Source organism: Saccopteryx bilineata, chromosome 4 (genome assembly GCF_036850765.1).
Source record: "Saccopteryx bilineata isolate mSacBil1 chromosome 4, mSacBil1_pri_phased_curated, whole genome shotgun sequence".
Lineage (NCBI taxonomy): Eukaryota > Metazoa > Chordata > Mammalia > Chiroptera > Emballonuridae > Saccopteryx > Saccopteryx bilineata.
Window position 1 is genome coordinate 201487970 of NC_089493.1, and position 14361 is coordinate 201502330.

The 14361-nt window shown below is 40.6% G+C and overlaps 1 protein-coding gene across 12 annotated transcripts in view; it reads right to left on the bottom strand.

Annotated features, from left to right (window-relative positions):
- Window positions 1-14145, bottom strand: part of ZBED3 (zinc finger BED-type containing 3) — a 52344-nt gene extending 38199 nt beyond the window's left edge. For all 12 annotated transcript variants that reach the window (XR_010731106.1, XR_010731107.1, XM_066273614.1 and 9 more), the window contains exon 1: window positions 14012-14145. The gene's annotated coding sequence lies outside the window, so the exon portion shown is untranslated. The remainder of the gene's footprint in view (window positions 1-14011) is intronic.
- Between the last annotated feature and the right edge of the window lie 216 nt (window positions 14146-14361).

The following is a 14361-nucleotide window of genomic DNA, read 5'->3' on the forward strand; positions in this document are numbered from 1 at the left end:
CCTTTGTAGGTGATAGCCTTTTTTTCTGTAGCAGCTTTTAATATTTTCTCTTTATCGCTTAGCTTTGGTATTTTAATTATGATGTGTCTTGGTGTAGGTTTCTTTGGGTTTCTCTTTAATGGAGTTCTCTGTGCTTCTTGAACAGGTGAGAGTTTCTCCTTCATTAATTTAGGGAAGTTTTTAGCTATGATTGATTGAACAAGTCTCTATTCCTTGTTCTTTCTCCTCTCCTTCAGGAACCCCTATGATGCAGATATTTCTCTTCATGATGTCACAGATCTCTCTAAGAGTTTCTTAAGACTTTTGAGTCTCTTCTCTTTTTTCTTCTCTGCTTTCATGCCTTCATTCCACTTGTCCTCCAACTCGCTGATTCGATCCTCAGCTCCATCCATCCTGTTTTTAATTCCTTCCATTGTGGTCTTCATTTCTGATGTTGTATTTGCCATCTCCAACTGATTCTTTTTTAATATTTCAATACCTTTTTTATACTTGCTATTTATTTAGGTGTTTGTAATGACCATCCATTGTTGTTCTAAGATCCCTAAGCATCCTTACAATCATAATTTTGAACTCCGCATCTGAAAGTTTGGTTATTTTCATATCACTCAGTTCATTTCCTGGAGGTTTCTCTTGTGGTTTCATTTGGATTGCACTTCTCTGTCTTCTCATTATGTCTGTGCGTTTAGGTGTTTTGTTTGTAGAGCTGGTTGATTCTAGGCTTGGTATTGTCTGCCTCCAGTTTTCAATTGTGTTATTTCTAGGTCTTCTTGGGTTGGCATCAGCTATTATTTGTAATCCATTTTCAGATTTGGGCCGCTTTGAAGTCTTGATTTGTTTGTTTTCTTAACAGGTGATAGTCTTGTTTACTGATCTCTGCAGGGGGCTTATTTGAAACTGTATCCAGGAATGTGGTTGGAGTAACCTGAAACTCTGAAGGCCTCTTCTGCCAGTTTGTCTCTCTGGGGGCAGGGTGTTTTCTCAGCTTCAGTAGGTGGAGGTATATCTCAGATCTCCATGGAGACCTGAGTTACTGCCCCTCCTCCTCACTTCTTGTTTTCAGCTGTGTCTTGTTGAGCTAATTGCAGCTGGAGAGATTTCTGGAGATCTGTGACCTGGGAGCACTTTATTCTTTTGTTTTGTGGAAGAATCAGCCCCTCCTCCAGCTATGGCCACCTCCAGCACTAGATGAGTCAGCTTCTCAGGTCATCCCCTGCATTCCTCTGCCCCTCACTGTCTGTCTCTCTCTCTCCCCTTTCTCTTTGGAAGGCAAGCCAGCCCTTTCAACACACATTATTCCCTGAATTCCAGGCAAGTGGCTGTGAGCAGTATTTTCTACTCTTTTCCTTGGAATCAGAGCCCTTTTGGGTTCTCAGCCTCACACCCCCACCCTGTTCCTATAAGCAGGGGAGATTCAGGCTCTCCCTACCACATTTGTTGTGGCTTCTGTTCTTGTAGTCCAGAGTTGGTTTTTCACGCTGATTGTTCCTATTAGTTTGTAATCCAGTTCAGTGGTGTGAGCTGGAAGTCTGTGCATCTGCCTACTCTGCTGCCATCTTCAGGTTTCCAGAGGCATTTTTATACACCAACAATAAACTGTCAGAAAGAGAAATTAAGGAAACAGTTCCCTTTATTATTGCAACCAAAAAAATAAAGTACTTAGGAGTAAATTTAACCAAGGAGATTAAAGACTTGTACTCAAAAAATTATAAAACATTGATAAAAGAAATCAGGGAAGATATAAACAAGTGGTAGCATATACCATGTTCATGGATAGGAAGAATAAACATCATTAAAATGTCTATGTTACCCAAAGTGATTTATAAATTCAATGCAATACTAATTAAAATACCAATGACATACTTCAAAGATATAGAACACATATTCCAAAAATTTATATGGAACCAAAAAAACATGAATAGCCTCAGCAATCTTGAAAAGGAAGAATAGAATAAAGTGGGAGGTATCACACTTCCTGTTATCAAGTTATAAAACAAGGCCATTGTACTCAAAACAGCTTGGTACTGGCATAAAAACAGGCATATAAATCAATGGAACAGAACAGAGAACCCAGAAATAAACCCACACCTTTATGGACAACTGATATTTGATAAAGGAGGTAAGAACATACAATGGAGTAAAGACAGTCTCTTCAACAAATGGTGTTGGGAAAATTGGACAGCTACCTGCAAAAACAAATGAAACTAGACCATCAGCTTACACCATTCACAAAAATAAAATGTATAAAAGACATAAATGTAAGCCATGAAACCATAAGCATCTTAGAAGAGAATATAGGCAGTAAGCTCTCCAACATCTCTCGCAGCAATATATTTGCTGATTTATCTCCACGGGCAAGTGAAATAAAAGACAGGATAAACAGATGGGACTATAGGCCCTGGCCAGTTGGCTCAGTGGTAGAGCATCGGCCTGGTGTGCTGGAGTCCTGGGTTTGATCCCCGGCCAGGGCACACAGGAGAAGCGCCCATCTGCTTCTCCATCCCTCCCCCTCTCCTTCCTCTCTGTCTCTCTTCCCCTCCCGCAGCCAAGGCTCCATTGGAGCAAAGTTGGCCCAGGCACTGAGGATGGCTCTGTGGCCTCTGCCTCAGGTGCTAGAATGGCTCTGGTTGCAACAGAGCGACACCTCAGATGGGCAGAGCATCTCCCCCTGGTGGGTGTGCCGGGTGGATCCCGGTTGGGCGCATGCGGGAGTCTGTCTGACTGCCTCCTCATTTCCAACTCCAGAAAAATACAGCCCCCCCCCAAAAATGGGAATATATCAAACTAAAAAGCTTTTGCACATCTAAAGACAATATGAACAGAAAAAAAAGACAAATCATACAATGGAAGAACATATTCAACAATACGTCTAAAAAAGAATTAATAACCAAAATTTATTACAACTTGTAAAACTGAACACCAGGAAGATAAACAATTAATAAATTTTGCCCAATTAAAAAATGGGCAAAAGAACTGAATAGACACTTCTCCAAAGAGGACATACAGATGGCCAACAGGCATATGAAAAACTGCTCAACATCACTAATCATTAGAGAAATGCAAATTAAAACCAGAATGAGATATCATCTCACACCAGTCAGAATGGCACTCATTAACAAAACAACACCTAATAAGTGCTGGCGAGGATGTGGAGAAAGGGAATCCTCCTGCACTGCTGGTGGGAATGCAGACTGGTGCAGCCACTGTAGAGAACAGTATGGAGATTCCTCAAAAAATTAAAAATCGAACTGCTTTTTGACCCAGCCATCCCACTTTTAGAAATATATCCCAAGACCACCATAGCAGTGTTTCAAAAGAAGAAATGCACCCCTATGTTTATAGCAGTTTACAATAGCCAAGATCTGGAAACAGCCCAAGTGTTCGTCAGTGGATGAGTGGATTACAAATCTATTGTACATATATACAATGGAATACTATGGGGCCATTAAAAAGAAGGAAATCTTACCTTTTGCGACAACATGGATGGACCTGGAAATTATTATGTTAAGCCAGGCAGAAAGAGAAAAATATCATATGACCTCACCCATTTGAGGAATCCAATGAACAATGTGAACCGAGGAACGGAATTGAGACAGAGGTGGGATCAAGGGAACCAGACGAAGGGAGGACAGAGGGAAAGGAGATGATAGGATGGGATAAACCTGAAGGGAAGGGAGGAGGGCGCTATGGGGAGGGGGGCAAGGGAGATGCTGAGGGAAATATGGGGTGGGGGGGATGCCTTTGGGGCAACACTAGAATCTATGTAAATACAATAAATTAAAATCAATTAAAAAACAAATAAATAAATAATAAAGGCAAGCCTGACCAGGCGTTGGAACAGTGGATAGAGCATCGGACTGGTACACAGAGGACCCAGGTTTGAAACCTCGAGGTTGCCAGCTTGAGCCATTTGACTGCAAGCTTACCGGGTCTGAGAGCAGAGTCACTGGTTTGAGCGTGGGATCATAGACATGACCCCATGGTTGCTGGCTTGAGCCCAGAAATCGCTGGCTTGAAGCCCAAGGTTGGTGTATTAAACAAGGGGTCACTCGCTCTGCTGTAGCCTCCCCTCCTCTCAGTCAAGGTACATACAAGAAAGCAATCAATGAACAACTAAGTAGCTCCACTAAAGAATTGATGCTTCTAATATCTCTCCCTTCCTGTCTGTCATCCCTGTCTGCTCCTCTCTTTGTCTCTGTAAAATAATAATAATATATAAAAGCAAAAACAAGAATTTCTTATTACAGAAAGTTTCGGCTTTAAACTAAAATAGAGTGATCTAAAGAACCACCATGATCCACTACTCAGACTTAACAGGGTCAACAGATTGATAATATTTATTCATCCATTTCACAGTAACTCCTTTCCACCACCCTTTCCATGGAGTATTTTAAAGTGAAACCCAGAAATTATGTCAATTATTAATACTCATGTGTATTTCTAATAGCAGTTCTCAAATGTGAGCCAGAAACCTCTGAGAGTTTCCAACACTGTCAGGATATCAGCCAGGTCAACACTATTTTTTTTATAATAATAGTAGCATTTTGCTTGTCTTTTTCACTTTCATTCTCTTATGAAAACACAGTGGAGTTTTTCAACACATACTGAATGCTACAGCAGATCTGAGAGTCCAGCTATCTCCAACTAAACCAGATTTGAGAGAGCTGCCAATTTTTTACAATCTGTTTACAAAGTGTTAAACAATGTCACTGTTCTCTATTTTTTGTCTGGAAAAATAAAGTTTTTTTTTACATAAAAAAAGAAAAATGCTCAATATCACTAATCTCCAGAGAAGTGCAAATTAAAAGCACAAGGAGATATTACCTCACATCTATCAGAAGGGCTATCACCAATAAATCAACACACAAGTGCTGATGAGGATGTTGAGAAACGAGAAACCTCGTGCGCTGTTGGCTGACTGGTACAGCCATTGTAGAAAGCACTATATCATTACCTGAAAATTTTTATTAAAATAATAATAGCCTTAAATGTAAATGGATTAAATGCCCCAATCAAAAGACATAGGGTAGCTTCATAGATAAGAAAACAGGACCCATATATATGCTGTCTAAAAGAGATCCACCTCAAAACAAAAACTGAAAGTAAAGGGATGGAAAAAAGTATTTCATGGAAGTGGAAATGAAAAAGAAGCTGGGATACTAATACTTATATCTGACAAAATAGACTTTAAAACATAGGCATAAAGAAGGTCACTACATAATGATAAAGGGAGCAATTCAACAGCAGGAATAACTATTGTAAATATTTATGCACCTAATACAGGAGCACCTAAATATATAAAGCAGATTTTGATGGATATAAAAGGAGAGATCAACAGCAATACTCGTAAGGGATTTTAGTACCCCACAAACATCAATGGATAGATCCTCCAGACTGTAAACTAACAAAGAAACAGAGGTCTTAAATGACATACTAAATCAACTAGATTTAATTGATATCTTCAGAACCTTTCACCCTGAAGAGCAGAATATACATTCTTTTCAAGTGCTCCTGGTACATTCTCTAGAATAGACCATCTGTTAGGACACAAAACAAGTCTCAATAAATTTAAGAAGATTGAAATCATATCAAGCATCTTCTCTGATCAAAATAGAATGAAACTAGAAATCAACTACATTATAAAAACTGAGAAATATTCAAACACTTGGAGGCTAAATAGCATGATATTAAATAATGAATGGGTTAACAACAAGATCAAGGAAGAAATCAAAAATTTCCTTGAAACAAATAAAAATGAACATACAACAATTCAAAATTGATGAAACACAGCAAAAGCAGTCCTGAGAGGGAAGTTCATAGCATAAAAGGCATACCTTAAAGAAGCAAGAAAAAGTTCAAATAAAACAACTTAGCCCTGCATCTAAAAGAACTAGAAAAAGAACAACAAATAAAGCCCAGTGGAAGTAGAAGAAAGGAAATAATAAAAAATCAGAGTGGAAATAAATGACATAGAGGCTAAAAAAACAATACAAAAGATTAATGAAACCAAGAGCTGGTTTTTTGAAAAGGTAAACAAGAATGATGAACCTTTAACCAAACTCATCAAAAAAAGAAAAAAAGACTCAAATACATAAAATCAGAAATGAAAGTAGAGAAGTAACAACTGACACCACAGAAATACAAGAGATTGTAAAAAAATGTTATGAAGATCTATATGCCAAAGAATTGGACAACCTAGGCAAAATGGATAAATTCCTAAGACATACAATCTTCCAAAACTCAATCTGGAAGAATCAGAAAACCGAAACAGACTGATTACAACAAGTGAAATTGAAACAGTTATCAAAAAACTCCCAGCAAACAAATGTCTTGGATCGGATGGCTTCACAAGGGAATTTGACCAAAATTCAAAGAACTAACTCCTATCCTTCTCAAGCTATTTCAAAAAATTCAAGAGGATGGAAGACTTCCAAGCCCCTTTTATGAAGCAAGCATTATCCTCATTCCAAACCAGGGAAAGATATGACAAAGAAGGAAATAATAGGCCAATATCTCCAAGGAACATAGATGCTAAAATTTTCAACATATATTAGCAAACCGGATCCAGCAATACATTTAAAAAGCCATCCATCATAATCGAATGGGATTTATTCTGAGGAGGCAAGGTTGGTACAATATTTGCAAATCTATCAACGTGATTCATCACATAAACAAAAGGAAGGATAAAAACCACATCATAATATCAATAAATGCAGAAAAAACATCTGATAAAATCCAGCATCCATTTATGATCAAAACTCAGCAAAGTGAAAATACAGAAATCATACCTCAACATAATAAAGGCCATCTATGACACACCTGCAGCCAACATCATACTCAATAGGCAAAAATTAAAAGCAATCCCCTTAAGGTTAGGAACAAGGCAGGGGTGTCCATTTTCATCATTCTTATTCAAAAGAGTTCTGGAAGTCCTAGCCACAGCAATCAGACAAAAAGAAGAAATAAAAGGCATCCAAATTGGAAAAGAACAAGTAAAACTATCATTATTTGCTGATGACATGATACTGTACATAGAAAATCCCATTGGCAAGGTGGCAGGATATAAAATTAATATTCAGAAATTAGTGGCATTTTTATACACCAATAATAAACTGTCTGAAAGAGAAATTAAGAAAACAATCCCCTTCATTATTGCAACCAAAAAAATAAAGTACTTAGGAGTAAATTTAACAAAGGAAATTAAAGACTTGTATTCAGAAAATTATGACATTGGTAGAAGAAATCAAGGAAGATATAAATAAGTGGAAGCATATTCCGTGTTCATGGATAAGAAGAATAAACATCATTAAAATGTCTATGTTACCCAAAGTGATTTATAAATTCAATGCAATACTAATTAAAATACCACTGACATACTTCAAAGACATAGAGCAAATATTCCAAAAATTTATATGGAACCAAAAAAGGACACGAATAGCCTCAGCAATCTTGAAAAGGAAGAATAAAGTGGGAGGTATCACACTTCCTGATATCAAGTTATACTACAAAGCCATTGTACTCAAAACAGCTTGGTACTGGCATAAGAACAGGCATATAGATCAATGGAACAGAACTGAGAACCCAGAAATAAACCCACACCTTTATGGACAACTGATATTTGACAAAGGAGGTAAGAGCATACAATGGAGTAAAGAGAGTCTCTTTAATAAATGTTGTTGGGAAAATTGGACAGGTATATGCACAAATATCAAACGAGACCACCAACTTACACCATTCACAAAAATAAACTCAAAATGTATAAAAGACTTAAATGTAAGTTGTGAAACCCTAAACATCTTGGAAGAAAACATAGGCAGTAAATACTCCAATATCTCTCAGCAATATTTTTGCTGATTTATCTCCACGGGCAAGTGAAATAAAGGACAGGATGAACAAATCAGACTATATCAAAATATATAAAAAGATTTTGCACAGAAAAAGCCACCATGAACAAAATAAAAAGACAACTCACACAATGGGAGAACATATTCACCAATACGTCTGATAAAGAGTTAATAACCGAAATTTATAAAGAACTTCTAAAATTCAACACCAGGAAGGTAATCCAATTAAAAAATGGGCAAAAGAACTGAATAGACACTTCTCCAAAGAGGCCACACAGATGCGAACCCTCCTGCACTGCTGAAGGGAATGCAGACTGGTGCAGTCACTGTAGAGAACTCTATGGGGTTTCCTCAAAAAATTAGAAATGGGCCCTGGCCGGTTGGCTCAGTGGTAGAGCATCGGCCTGGCGTGTGGAAGTCCCGGGTTCGATTCCCAGCCAGGGCACACAGGAGAGGCGCCCATCTGCTTCTCCACCCCTCCTCCTCTCCTTCCTCTCTGTCTCTCTCTTCCCCTCCGCAGCCGAAGCTCCATTGGAGCAAAAGATGGCCCGGGTGCTGGGGATGGCTCCTTCGCCTCTGCCCCAGGCGCAAGAGTGGCTCTGGTCGCGACAGAGCGACAGCCCGGATGGGCAGAGCATCGCCCCCTGGTGGGCGTGCCAGGTGGATCCCGGTCGGGCGCATGCAGGGAGTCTGTCTGACTGCCTCCCCGTTTCAAGCTTCAGAAAAATACAAAAAAAAAAAAAAATTAGAAATGGAACTGCCTTTTGACCCAGCTATCCCACTTTTAGGAATATATTCTAAAAATACCAAATCACTGATTCAAAGGAAGAAATGCACCCCCGTGCTTATTGCAGCATTGTTTACAATAGCCAAGATCTGGAAACAGTCCAAGTGTCCGTTAGTGGACAAATGGATTAAAAATCTTTGGCAACAATGGAATACTATGCGGCCGTGAAAAAGAAGGAAATCTTACCTTTTTTCAACGGCATGGATGAACCTGGTGATTATTATGCTAAGTGAAATAAGCAGGCAAAGAAGGACAAATATCACATGATCTCAATTATATGTTGAATCTAATGAACAAAGTGAACTGAGGAACGGAATAGAGGCAGAGGCAGGGTCACAAAGAGCAGAGGGAACAGCTGTTAGAGGGAAGGGGGATGAGGGGATGGGATCAGAGAAGGTGAAGGGATTAGTGAAACTATATATACATAACACAGAGATACAGATAGCAGGACAGCAAATCCCAGAAGGAAGGGTGGAGGGGGGGGGAATAAAAGGAATGTAATAGGGGACACAGGGGTGGGAGGTGAGGGTTTTATATTGAGTGGGACACTTGAATCCATGTTAACACAATAAATTAAAATCAATAAAAATTTTAAAAAAGAAAATGAAAAATTAAAAGTCCCTTTCTTGAATAGTTTATAAATGACCAGAAAGGTGCCAATGAACATGGTTATTTTCCTTCCATCTGTTCACTCCATCCACTTTTTCTTTCAAGCGCTCACTGTGTAGGTGCTCGCTCATTGTGCACCAGCTCACGTGCTCACTCATTGCCCAGAATGCCAAGAGGAAACCATATAATTAGTTCCTTCCTTCTGGAAGCTCACCATCTGGTAGTGAGAGATGCTTCCAGCAATAATTCCCACACCCATGGTAAAGGTTCACTCAGGAGGGTGAATTCCATCACAGGGTGTCCACAGTGGGAGAGGGGTGGGCCTCGAGGGCCCTAACACAGATGTTCTGCAGACACTACCTGTGTAAGCATCTCTTCCCTTCCCCTTCCCCCAGGGTACAAAATTCAAAAAAACACATTACCACTAGTGCTGACTCATAAAGTTCCAATTATTTAGTCATACAACTAGGCTTCCAAGCTCATGTTTTAAAATAAAATTTCTTAAAACCAAACAAGAGAACTGCTAGTAAGAAATTAACAGTGGGATATTTTCAGTCCAGTTTTGGGGGAAAGAAGCTGGGGAAAAAAGAAGATTTTAGTTATGCCATGGAAGGGGAGAGAACAGTATTGTTGGTACCACGACTCGGAATTCTCCTATGAGTGAGTTCATTAAGTATCCATTACCTGATAAGAAGTCTGAGCCACCTGACCAGGCAGTGGCGCAGTGGATAGAGCGTTGGACTGGGATGCGAAGACCCAGGTTCGAAAATCTGAGGTCGCCAGCTTGAGCATGGGACCATAGACATGACCTCATGGTTGCTGGCTTTAGCCCGAAGGTTGCTGGCTTCAGCATAAGTCACTGGCTTGAGCAAGGGGTCACTTACTCTCCTGTAGCTCAAGGCACATATGAGAAAGCAATCAATGAACAACTAAGGAGTTGCAACAAAGAATTGATGCTTCTCATCTCTCTCCCTTCCTCCTTCCTGTCTGTCTTTCCCTATCTGTCCCTTTTCAGTCTCTCTGTCACCAAAAAAAAAAAAAAAAGAAGTTTAAGCCTGTGGAAGATAATAAATTTACATTAATTATTAATACATCTGCATTTGAAGTTCGATTTGGTTCTTTGAAAAAGTTCTTCTCTTCTATTAACTTGTAAGATTAAAACCCAGATTCCTCAGTATGATCTCTCTGAATACTAATATAGAGAATAAGGGAAGAGACCAAAACCTGGATGAATAGTTTTTGTAAGAATGACAATACTTACACAGTGTATGACTATCATAATGAGAACCATCCTATAATCCACTCATAAAAGTTAATTTTATTATTTTATACTTAATACTTGTTCATAGACAAAAATATTGTACAGGCTAAAGGCCAAAGAACCAGGTATTGTTCTCAAAAGGAAGTAACAAATGGACTGCAGCTTTATTTGTTCTTCCATAGTAAAGGCTAATAATCACTTCAGTTGGATTAATCCACCACATTTTTAAACAATTATGTGTGGGTTGAATCTAGATCTTAGCTAAGAAATTTACTAATGTAAAATCTAAACAGACTTCTGTAAAAACACTAAAAATATTGTCATTCACTTCATCCACTAGTAACTTAAATCAAAGCAGAATATAATAGTTAAAACAAATAATTAGCTTTGACAAAGGAAGAATCAAGGAAACCACAATTCATTCGTTAGCTGCCGGTCTCTGCTAAAATATTAGTTTACTGCCATGTATTGGAAAAATTAGTTTGGAATCACCAGGCTGAACGCTTAAATAAAGAGCAAGTAAAAATGCCACCAAACTGTAAAGTGTGGATATCTGGGTCAGGCAGTAAAGGGTCAAGTGTGACAATGTTTAGAAAATGGTTAAAAATGGACTGTAAAACATTTACTCGACACACAATTTATCTGGTGAATCAGAGATGTTCTCTAAATGTTGTAAGCCAAACTCTTTGATACCTCTACCATTAGCTAAAAGGTTCAGAAGTATCTTCTCTCTATTAATGTGTTTTTTTAAATGAAAATTATAAAAAGTGTTCTCTCCTAAAGTGGATTTTTATTTCAGTCCTACATTATTTACTGAACAGATACATTCCTAAATAGAAGGGTATTGATCCATTTTATCTTGTTAAATACATAATTTAACATGAATTAGAGAGATTTTAAGCTGCACTTTGAAGGCCTTTTTGTGATTGAGGATTATATGGGAGGAAAGTAAAATGAGAAAAGAAAAAACGAATAGAAAGGAAAAAATAAGAAAAAGAGAAAAACGAAGGAAGAAATAAAATAGGAAGAGAAAAAAACAAAATAAAGCAAGACAAAAGAAAACAAAAGAGGAGAGAGTGAGAGTTAAGTGTTTTGGAGTATAACCTTAAAGGAGGGTGAGGATGAAGAAGAAAAATAAAATGCAACACTCATGGGTAGTGTAGTTCAAGAAAGGGGAAGCATAAGATGGGCAGAGAATAGAAGGACCGAGGTGGAGGAAATAAAGGCAAAAAGATAGAAGAAACAAACAACAACAACAACAACAAAAAAAAATTAGTGGATCAAGTTGTAAAGTCTGTGGGTTTTTCTTGATTTTGAGAGGTTAACTTCTTCCTTTTTCTTTTCTCTCCCTCTTCCTAGTCGGTGACTCTGTACCCCAGGCTCTGCCCCTGTGTCACTCTTAGGTAGGGATTTGCAGTTGATGGGATTCTATGGCAATGTCATATAATTGGCTTTAGTCTTGCTGGAAGTAAAGGCTTGTTGGCGTTTGCAGGGTCCAACGATGAGAGAGTTTGCTTTCCTGGATTCTCTCTCCTAGTCCCCCCTTTCTGAATTAGCAGCCTGGTGATCCAGCTATAAGGCTGCAACTGCTTCTGCCTGGGGAGTAAGAGGCTCAAAGAGCTGGGAAATCCCCACTCTATCCCTACTCAGTGCAAGGCTTTGGGAAAGGCTCTGACAGTCAGGGCCTCCAGTGTAATCAGGCGGGGGTGGGAGTCAATTGTTGTCAAGGTGACTGTTCAGCGCCTATCATTTAGTTGGACCTCTCAACCCAGGCTTTCCACACTTTGTAGCCTGTTTTTGCAGGGAAGAAGAGGCACTAGTCTCTGCTTACGACTAGTGTAGTATAGACCTTATTATCTGCCAAGTCCTTCTTGTTAGCGTTTATCCCTGAATATGGAGGCTCTATCAATCAGAAGTTGCCCCCGCCCCTTTAGCGAGAGGCACTAAAAAATATCACGCCTCTTGTCTTGGATCGCTGAACTGAGAGAGATCTTATCAATTAGAACCGAGGGTGCGCAGATTTTATGGGTTAAGCTAATTTCAGTGATTGGGTCGCAGCTGTGTTTCCGAAGGTATTTTAGGCTGCCTGCGCGCGCCCCTCCCCCAACGCTTGATTGTTAGCTTGAATGGCTGGGTGAGGTGCCCCGCCCACGGAGAGAATCTCCCAAGCCTCTCCCACTCGCCCCGCCGCTGGCGGCTGGACCGCACCAGGCGCAGGATAATGGAGCCCCCTGGGTGTGCGGGCCAGCAGGGTGCCCTGGGCGCGTGGAATGCCCAAGGCACGCGCGCGAATGGGGCGCTCCGGGCACCGGTGGCCGGCGACCCCCACTCGCAGTGTGCGGGCCGCTGGGAACGTCAGCGGTGCTCAAGCGGACCAGGCGCGCGCGCGGCGGCTCGTGGCGGCCGCTCACGGTGGCGGTTCGCAGGGGCTCGCGGCGGCTTGCGGTTCCCAAGTATATGGGCTGACTCACCGCAGGCGCACTCCCTGGCGGCTTGAATGAGCGTTGCTGCGGTAGCTTCCTCCACACCCTCGTCTCTCAGATTCAAGTGATAACAGTCCTTTTGCTTTCAGTTTGTGTGGAACTCCGGAATGCTCCGAGGATAAATTTTTCTGTTTCTAGTTGATAAATTTGTTGTGATTTAGGGGAGAGCTGTTGGATGCGCTTCTCACGGCGCCATTTCCGTGATGTCCGAAGGCCTTTTTAAAACCAAGATTTTTACATTGAAAATTACCTGGTTTGGACTCTTGGCCTTTTTGGGCATTGTTGAATATTATTTATTTTGGATTGCCTCAAGCTATTTTTGGCCAAAAGGGGTGTACAAATAACACATTAATGAAAAGTGCAGAAAATAATTACCCTAATCATGTCAATTTATTAAGCTATTTTCACAACACTTTCTATCAAACACACAGTCTTTGTAGTCTGGGCTAATTAGAAGTTTAGAAAGTAGCAGGTACTTATTTTTTTCTTCATGGAGGGAAAAATAAGTTTGCTTGGTAAGCTTCAAGCACTTGATTAGTGTAAGTAGTTACAGAAAACTGGTTCTGTATTATCTGAAAGGATCAGAAAGTTCTTTTGTTTGAACAACGGGGATACCGGGTAGGGTCTCTTGTTTGAGTATCGGGCTTGCATTGGGTTTCTCTTCTCTAAGAAGGGAACATTAGAGAGAGGGTCCCCAACCACTGGCCCACTGTTAAAAAGTCTGACTGCAATAAGGCAATTTTAATAAAAGGAGAGCAGATGATTTTCAGTTTTCCCAAATAGCTTTTTCTCAGGAGATACTGTAGAGAAGGGATACTGAGGTCCTGAAAGAAATTAAATGGTGCCTTTCTGCAGAGTAAGAGCCCGACCCTCCGCCAGAAGGCGAGGACGCCTCCCGCACAGCAGCCTTTGTTACTCAGGGCTGCGGGGTCGCCCGCGCTCGTCCCACAGCCTACCCTGCCGTCCCCTCCCCCAGCGACACCCCGAATGGACCGCGGGAACCCCTCCGCCCCAGCCTTGCCCTGGGTACCTGCTACTCTAGCCTCGAGGCTCACACTCGCTCTATTATCCCCGGCGCGAGGAAGGGAGGCTGGCTGGGAAGGTTGGATCTCTGGTCCCCTCCATGATTCTCGCAGACATTTTGTCTTGTATGGAAACGTCCGCTCGTCCCCCTTAAAGACACAGCTCTCCGTTTCCGCGTCTGGGGGGGGAATGGGGGAGAGGGCGGGGGACGGCAACTTGTGAACTGTAGTTGAAGGGACTGGGCAGTCACTCCTAAGCCATCTAGGTCCACGAGTGATAGATTCATGTTTGCCAAGGTTTAGGAATTAAACAATTGTTTAGTGATTTTCTAAAAATGTAAGTTCTGTACCTTTACAT